General features: G+C 46.3%; 1 pseudogene; it reads left to right on the plus strand.

The window, feature by feature from the left end:
- Positions 1–5,013: 5,013 nt before the first annotated feature.
- LOC119280130 lies at positions 5,014–6,131 on the plus strand (annotated as a pseudogene).
- Positions 6,132–9,285: the final 3,154 nt, after the last annotated feature.

Consider the following 9,285-nt stretch of genomic DNA (forward strand, 5'->3'; position numbering starts at 1 on the left):
CGACGACGACAACGACAGCGGCGGCGGCGACTACACCCGCTTCCACAGGCTTCTCGGCATATAGACGGCGGCGGCGGCGACGGTGGCGGCAGTGGCTAGGCTTTTTAGTTCGTTTTTAAGTTAGTTCATGCATGTTTTCTATTTTTGTACAAATTCCGATGAAAAATGGCCGAGTTCATGCAAAACTCACCGAGTTTGCAAAAAAAACAAGACGAACTTCGTCGAACCTGCGGCGACCGTGGGCGTGTGACTGGGAGCGAACCGAACCCCACGGGCCGAACTAGCGCCGGCTCGCCCCCATGCCGCTCTTTTTCGGCGCCCTGGGGGGCCGAACGGCTGGAGATGCTCTAACATGCATATGTTAATAGTCTATGCTACTACCTTTAGAGCATCTCCAACAGACGTCGAACGCGTCGCGCACAAAAAACTACTTTGCCGCGCGCCCATCGCCTGGTTTGGCACGGCGCACAGCTGTGGCTCCAGCTGCCGCGCAAAAATGCAGTGCGCGCGTGCAACTCCAGCAGGCGCGCTAAAATGCAGCGCGCCCGCATGCTACAACATTTTTTTAATGAAAACTTTGCATAGATAAAAAATGATACATAGTTCTAGCATAGATAAAATACGATACATAGTTCATAGCATAGATAAAACTATGGTGGAACTAGATAGAAACTATGGATACAAAGGTATTTTACATCGTTCGAAAGCATAGATAGATAGAACTACGGTGGAACTAGATAGAAACTACCATGACTACCAGCCGCCATCATCATCACCATCATCATCATCGGTGGTGTTGTCCGAGGTGTCGAGCCACATGTCATCCCAACGCAGGTCGTTGGGGGAGAAGATCGACTGCCTGCCGTTCTCGACGATATCGCACTGCGATAAAGCCAGTGCCTTGCGCCGACGCCTGTCAGCACGCTCCGCGCGGCGCCTTGTCGTCCTCTCTGCCCAGAACTCGTCCTCTGCGACGATGTCCTCCGGGTGGCGACGACGCCACTCCGCCATGGCTCGCTCGTCCTCCTCAGCGATGAGGAGGCGGCGCTGCTGCCGCACGTGGTCCGCACGGTCCTGGTCGGTGATGAGACGCGGAGGAGCGGCGACGCGCTGCGCCTGCTCGCGCATGAAGACGTCACGGAAGTTCATCTACGATCGGGGCCTGTCCAAGCGCCACGCCACCACGTCGTATGCGCGGGCCGCCTCGTGCGCGCTCCGGAACGAGCCGAGGCCGATCCGGACGTCGCCGGACCGGATCTCGGCAGAGTACCAGCCGTTGGGGCGCTGCGGACGCCGCGGTAGCCCGAAGAACCCCGGCGGCGCGGCGGCGGGGAAAGCGGCGAGAAAAAACGGCGAGGTGGCGAGGAGGAGGGCGCGTGGCGAGCACGGGATTTTATAGGCGCGCGCGAAGCGGCACGCCAAATCTACCGCACCGCGTGCCGCTTTCTCCCGCGCGCGTGCAACTGCTGGAGCGCGCTAAACAGGCCGGCACGTGCTAAAACACAATTTTACCGCGCGGGCGCGCCTTCTGCCACGCCTGTTGGAGATGCTCTTATAGTGGGGAGTAACATTGTGTCATATCATGCAACATTTCATTTACTAGATTGTAGACTCATTTTGTCTTGGTATGTGTGATGTTACAGTAGCTAGATATGTTACCACATACCTCTCTTTCCTCATTAATTACTCGCCACATCATTTGTTTTATCTAAAGATGTGTGATGTTACCACCTATGTTACTCTCACTATGGATAGTCTAAACATAAACACGAACATCCACCTATCTCGTGGCGAGTAGCGATCCTCGAGGTCGCCGGCCAGTCCCCCGCTCAATGACGTTTGTCTCCCCGCAGTGGCGCATCTAGCTGGTGTGCCATGGCAAACCTGGATTTTTTGAGAAATATTTTTGTACCACACTAGTAGAAAATAGGGTTTTCGTTCGGGCCAGATAAGCCCATTAGTCCCGGTTTAGTCACGAACCGGTATCCATGGTGACATTGATCCCGGTTCGTGCGGCTAAAGGCATTAGTCCCGGTACAAGTGAGCCCGTTAGTCCCGGTTTGAGACACGAACCGGGACTAAAAGGTGCGATGCGCTTTAGACCCGGTTCGTATCTCAAACCGAGACTAAAGGTCCCATTTTCAAACTCTACCCCCTCGCCTTTTGAGAGTTGTAAAAAGCAAAAGAAAATGATAAAAACTTTAAAAATTAAAATCCTTCGAGATGTAGTTATGTTACTACATCTATTAGTTAGGAAAATTAAAAAACTTAAATTTGGACATGTTTTGCAAAAAAGTGTTATGAAAAAGTAAAACGGTCATATCTTTTGCATACGATGTCGAAAAAGAATGCATAATATATCAAAAAATCAGGACGAAAATCCGCACCCGATTTTGACCGCCATAGGCCTATTCGCAAATTTTTAGAATCCTCAAATTCTAAAAGTAAAAAAAGGTATGCTCAAATTTCAGTTTTTTTTTAATTTTGGTTAAATTTGGTCAATCTATGGTCAAACTCTTATTCAAGAAGTATTAGTGGTACTAAATAATTATTGAAGAATATTAGTGTTACTAAATAATTATTTTAGTATTTTGAATTTTAGTCAAATCATGTCAAACTGTGGTCAAACTATGATCAAACAATGGCCAAACTACTTATTCAAGATGTATTAGTATTACTAAATAATTATTCAAGAATATTAGTGTTACTAAATAATTTTTTCATTTTTTTGGAATTTTGGTCACATCTGGTCAAATTGTGGTCAAACAATGGTCAAACTACTTATTCAAGAAATATTACTGTTATTAAATAATTACTGTTTTTTGAGAATAATACTTCAAACTCAAACAGTGAAACATGTGACTTCATGCTCAAGCTAAACTCCTGAGGGTTAATAGGATTGACATCTTAGTATTGTCAGGAAAACAACAAGTGCAGACTTGGGAACGAGGGGGAATAGAACCCGGAAGTTAAGCGTGCTCAGGTTGGAGTAGTGAGAGGATGGGTGACTGGTCGGGAAGTTAGATGATTTGAAATGATGAGGGATGATTAGAGATTAAGGGTTAAATTGAGCAGTGATGAGGGTGATTAGAGGTTAAATTGTAAAATAATTTGAAAATTTGGATTTTTTTTTCAAAAAATCGTAAAATTTCCTTTAGTCCCGGTTGATGGTTACCAACCGGGACTAAAGGTGAAGCTCCAAACAGCGGCCACGTGGAGGGCCTTTAAATCCCGGTTGGTGTAAGAACCGGGACTAAAGGGGGGGTCTTTAGTGACGACCTTTTAGTCCCGGTTTCAGTCCCGGTTCTACTAGTGTCATGTGGTAACAGCTGATTTTCAAGTCTCATCCAACCCAATTCGAATACACATCAACTTTTTAAAAGTGTGCCCATCCTCGGTTTTATTTCTGGGTCCGCCATTGTCTGGCCGTACGGTTTCAGGGTGCGTGTGCCCTATGTTTCATTCCATTATGTAAGTTTACGTAAGAAGTATTTTTAACAAGAATTTCATAATGTAAGGTACATTTGTTTTAATGCCACTTTTACCCTCCCTTGGGCGACGGGCAGCGGCCAGCTGCGCTAGCACGGGACCTATAGAGAGAGCAACGGCGCACAGGGGGCATTTCGTATTGGGCCAGCCCATCTAGCAGTGGAGCGATGTATCATCTTTGAGTTCTGCTGCAGCAACCGGTACTGTAGCGACTGTCGTACCTGATTTTTTTTTTACTTTGGATTTTTTTTAATGAATATATATTTTTACATGTGAATTATTATACATTTTTCTAGATTTTACAAATAATGCGAGCAACAATAATGTTCATAATGTGGAGACATTTCTTTGCTCTATTCCTTTTCATAAAGTGGAGACATTCATACACAACAATAATGTTGACAGTAATTAACCCCCTCCCCCCCAGCACAAAAGTTGACTGTTCATCTGACATAATCTTTGGCGGTAATAGCTTTAGGTGCTTGTAAACAATTTTCGATGCAATTTTGTATAGAATATTGCATAAACTGATGGGACAAAATTGTGTAAGCAAAGTCGGATTTTTTTACCTCTGAGATCAGTACTAACGGAGTATCATTGATGCACTCAGCTGACTCGGTGCCCTCCACAATCCTGAGAACTGCTATAGTCTCCTCTTCTTTGCAAACTTTCAAGTGACTCTGAAAGAAGTGCGCTGGAAATCCATCTGAACGGAATAAAAGGATGTGGTCATCTATTCCAGTTCAGCAGTATCCTCCGTCACTCTTCCATCAGGGAGTTGCAGCATCTTGATTTGGTTCTTCCTTCAACGACGATTTGATGTGAGGTGAAAAAAAGGAAGTATTTTTGTCGCCGTGTGAAAGCCATTCCAGTCTAGCTAGCTCTCTAGCTCCATAGTATTTCTCAATGTTTTAAATAGCGAGCTATGAAAAATAGCGGTAGGCCTTCAAATGAGCTATAGCGGCTATTTATGAAAGCGACCATTTAACGGCACCCTACTGAAAAGTCGATAGCGGGCTATAGCCGGCTATTTAAAACTATGGTATTTCTTGGCGGTGAAAAAGTTCCAGCAGCCGATCTGCAATTTTAGGTGAAACTTCTGAAAAGCTAGTGGAATCAATTTTCGGTTTTTATTTTGTTTCGAGAGAAAGCCCTTTGTGAAATTCAACGAACCAAGCCCAACACACACTAGGTCCAGCCCGGCCTGGATCATTAACGGCCTTCCTAATAAGAATCTAAACCTAACAGCCACCTCAAAAAAAAAGTCTAAGGGAATGTTTGTTTCCAGGGACTTTTTGATGTAGGGACTAGAAAAAGTCCCTAGCAAGGATGGGACTTTTTGGGGATTTTTTGCTAAAAGTCCTTAGAAACACCTCCTTGAGAGTCTTTTTTAAAAAGTCTCAGGGACTAGAAAAAGTCCTAGACTAGAGAAACAAACACCACCTAAACCTAACAGCATTCGCAGTTCGCACACACCAGGTCGCCAACCCAGCGCCGCACTCGGAGCACAAGCGGCGGCGACGAATGGCGAAGTGGGGGAAGCGCCGGACGAGGACCTCGCCGCCGGCCGCCACCATCCCCGCAAACCCCGCCTCGTCCTCGCCGCACTTCCTACCGGACCTAATCCCGCTGGTCGCGAGCCGCCTGACGACCCTCGAGGACTTCTTCGCCCTCCGCGCCGCCTGCCGCGCCTACCGGGCTCGCCTCCCCCTGTCGTCGCCCAACCTCGCCTCGCAGGGCCCGCTCCTCCTCGTCCGCCACAAGGCCTCTACCTCGGAGGCTCTCTTCCACGTCCCCCTCCGCCGCATCCTCCGCTTCCGCCTCCCTTGCGCCGGCCAGGGCCCCATCCTCACCTGTCTCCGCTGGCTCTTCCCTGCCCGCGTCGGCGTCGCCCTTGGGAACCCTAGCCCCACCTCCTTCCACTCCTTCGGCTGCCGCATCGCCATCCAAGACGCCAGCCGCCCCGACCTCCGCATCCGCCACCTACTCACAGGCAAGCGAGCCGGAGCCCGCCTCCCTGGCCCGCCGGAAGAGTGTGATGCAGTTATCTTTTCCGGCGACCTCATCATTGCATTCACGCAATGGCGGCCTGACATCTACTACTGCCGCACCGGGGATGCTCACTGGCGAGCGGCCTGTGTGATGGAGGCTACCAGCTTTACAGTCTGATCTCCATGAAAGGCAAGCTCTATGCGCTGACTTACCCGAATTACGGCCTTGCGACCGTCGAGCTTGACAACAATTCGGTGGTGTTATCGTTTCTTGAAGATAAACTGAGTGCGCAGACAGTTCTGAATTGTTCGACTTTATGGCTCGCAGAGTGCCACGGTCAGCTATTGCTCGTTGTCAGAACCTCTACGTGCCATGTTTTCCGGTGGAAGTCCGGGGAGAGGAAGTGGGCGAGGACCGAAAGCATTGGCGGTTGCAGCTTGTTCTTTAATTTGCATGAATTTGCTGGTTGTCTTGGTCCAGATCATCCGGCAGTTCGAAGGGACTGCTTGTACTTTACTGGGTGGTCTGGGAACTGGAGTGAGTATTCTTTGGTTGATGGATCTTTGCATGAGAATGTTGTCGACTACCCTGGGCGAGCAGCAAGGAAGCATTATGTACCACTGGCATGGGTCCTTCCAAGCATCTGCTGATGTAGCACAATGCATACCTGAACTGTCGAAGTTTTCAAGGTACATTTGCTCCCTAGCTAGTGACTAATTAATGGCTTAGTTTTTGTTTTTTTTCATTTTGTTAACCATAATATTCAAGTAACTCTTTAGCACTAAGTGTATATGAACTTGTATATGAGTGGATATCCTGCTCAACGCCTTCTTAAAATTCTTCACGGTAATTTTGACAAGTCCTAGAAATTAGTCTTAGGTTATGGTTTGCTTATTTCTCTATGATGACAATGCTTGATGACAACAGCAAATAGTGGAATGGATATTTAGTGAATTAACCAAGACCGTCACTTGGAAACAGAACCCCATACATATTGCAGACTGACATTGCAATCTAATTTATACCCTTGTTGGGCTTGCCTAGAAGGGTTTGCGTGGTGTGTGGCGCTTACTTCGCTCGTGCAATGCGCGGAAGCAAGGATTTTCCTCCTACAACCTATTCGTGCGGATGGTAGACGAGGTCGGTGCGTACTAAATAATCAATAGGCCCAGCCCACTAGGCCAAATATATACCTACTCCCCTTATAATGCTCAAGTCTATATCTAGCTTGAAAAAGTCAATTGTCGTCGTGATGAGTAGGAATTTTCAGTGTGGTTCCACGCAAATGACTGCTGGCATCATGGATCCGACAGCCTTAGAGCAATGTCATTTGGAGAGGTGGCCGTCAGACATGGATGTTTGGGCAAAAAGTTAAGTAATACTTGGCCTCACATCGTGCTGAGGTTGTCCACTCTGTTCAGGATCAAAGCCATGGAGTTTAGATGAAGATAATAGCAAAGTGTGATTTCATGAAGGATTTCTAAGAGATTTCTTTTATTTGTGAAGTTCATGAGTCCAATGTTGATTCCCATTGTTTAGCTACGTCGTAGCTGCTGCAAAGAATCAATTCATTGCATTTTTTCAGTGTGTTGTGCCTAGGTGTGTTTGGACTATGGAGTATTGTTGTTGTTGCTCTAGACGTGGATGAAATGCCCTTGTCCTGTTAAGATGAGGATTTATGTGCCTGGGTGTTGAATTTTAAGGGCGGCAGGGGAGAAAAATAGTTTCTGCTGGAGTTGCATCGCAGCGTTGCTTTGGGGTCTATAATGCTTTGAATTTTATGGCGGGCAGGGGAAAAGAATAGTACTCCCTCCGTCCCATAATGTAAGATGTTTTTTGGCACTACACTGGTGTCAAAAAACGTCCTACATTATGGGATATTTACCCTGCTAAACGTAATGCTGTTATGGGCAGTGTGCTGTTATTTCCATGATGTTCACATGTGTTGTCTCTTGGTCTGCCTTGCAGAAGAGAAATTTACCTGCTCTTGCCGGTGGCGTGCAACTGAGAATGGGGGGAGAGCCCATTACGGGTGTGCTCTGTGGTCTGTGGCATGATGATGAAGAGAACCGTGGCATTTCTGGTTTGCTGGTAGTTCTAGTGCTTTGTTCAGCTGGTAGTACTCCCTCCAATCCATTTTACTCCTCGCTGACTTTGGTACAAAGCTGTGCCAAGTCAACGACAAGTAATATGGATCGGAGAGAGTAGTAGTTTCTCTCGTTACCCTTCGGTTTGCTGCACACACACACGTTTTGCGTGTAAACGAATAATTCTTTTGTGTTGATCAGCTTCTATGAAATGAAATGATGTTGGGACCGACGGGCTCCTATATATATATCCCAAAAATAATATGTTTGGTTGATTGTGCTGACCTGAATTGTACATTATATATTAGTCTATTAAATGATAGAGTGAATTCCACTTTTTACCCCATATTTATACATTTGTGACACTAATTACCCCTTCGAGTGAAAATTCGTCTAGAATACCCCTTTTGAAATCTTTGAACCCTTGTTTTTTGATGCGTGTCCATCAGGTAAGGTGTGAGGTGACGCCCTGTATCCAAAAACATGTGGACGGCCACAAGGAGTGGAACAGATAGACAAGAGAAGCTTGGACAAGATCGCCAATGATGCCCTCCGATCCTTACAGTTTTTTTTACGAATCAATGACGCAACATGCCGATCCTATCGACCATAAACAAACAAAATGTAAAACTGGGGTAAAACCGTGTTAAAAGTCTCCAAAATCTGACATTTCGATAAAAGTTCCGCTAAATAGGGTAATATGTGTCACAAATGTACAACTACAAGGTAAAAAATGGAATTCACTCTAAATGATATAATGAATAAAGCCCACTGATGATTTCACTAAGGAAATGAAAATAGAGAAGGTATAAAACACTCCTGAATTTTATTTCTTCTTCTCCACACAAGAGTGATAGAGTATGTGCCATCGGCCCCCTAAAAAGAAATTTAACATGGTTGCTCTTAGGATTGTGGCACTGTCAACACGCATAATTAATGCTTTCATCGGCAGCAATCTCATTCGCGTAGAACTTATCTCCCATGATTAGAAGTACTCCATCCGGTCCTTGTTACTCTCCATATTAAATTTGTGTCAAGCCAAACTTTGCAAAGTTTCACTAAAGTAAAGAAACTTTGACTTCGGACAAAACTTATATGCATACTAAAAAGGATCCGAGGGAGTACGTACTAGTGTGTATTTAATGCTGAACGTGGTGTAAACATTTTTCACGGCCTCAATATTTGTTTTTTTTTTTTGCTGAGAATCACTCAGATGTCCAAAATACTCTAAAATTTTACACAAACATCATGCACTCAATCATCTTTCGTCACAATATCTTTTTGAATTTTTTACTATTTTTCATCATTTTACTATTCAAAACGATGTGTCCATACTTTGTCTTACTCTGGACTGCAGAGGGATGTCAAACTGTATTAGATGTAGCGGAAACCAGCGTTCGGTGCATCTGCTCGCGTCGGTAACACGATGTCTCTCGTCTTGGAGCCAACGGTAGGCTATAAATGGCCATGGTGAGCACCCAGCCTCTTACACAGACCCCCAGGCACTGCACACGGCGATGATGGCCAAGCTCGCCATTGTGCTTGCGTTGCTCGCCTGCTCGGCTACATGGTGCCTACGTGTGAACCAGGGTACGGATAACCGAATCCAACACCCCCTCCTCCACCGTCGTCAACGTCTAGCCCTCATCCACCCGCCCCGACGCTATCAAGCCCCCCCCCCCACCCACCCCTTAGTTATGAAGCCCATCGCCGCCCC

The sequence above is a fragment of the Triticum dicoccoides genome, chromosome 3B (assembly GCF_002162155.2).
Source record: "Triticum dicoccoides isolate Atlit2015 ecotype Zavitan chromosome 3B, WEW_v2.0, whole genome shotgun sequence".
Lineage (NCBI taxonomy): Eukaryota > Viridiplantae > Streptophyta > Magnoliopsida > Poales > Poaceae > Triticum > Triticum dicoccoides.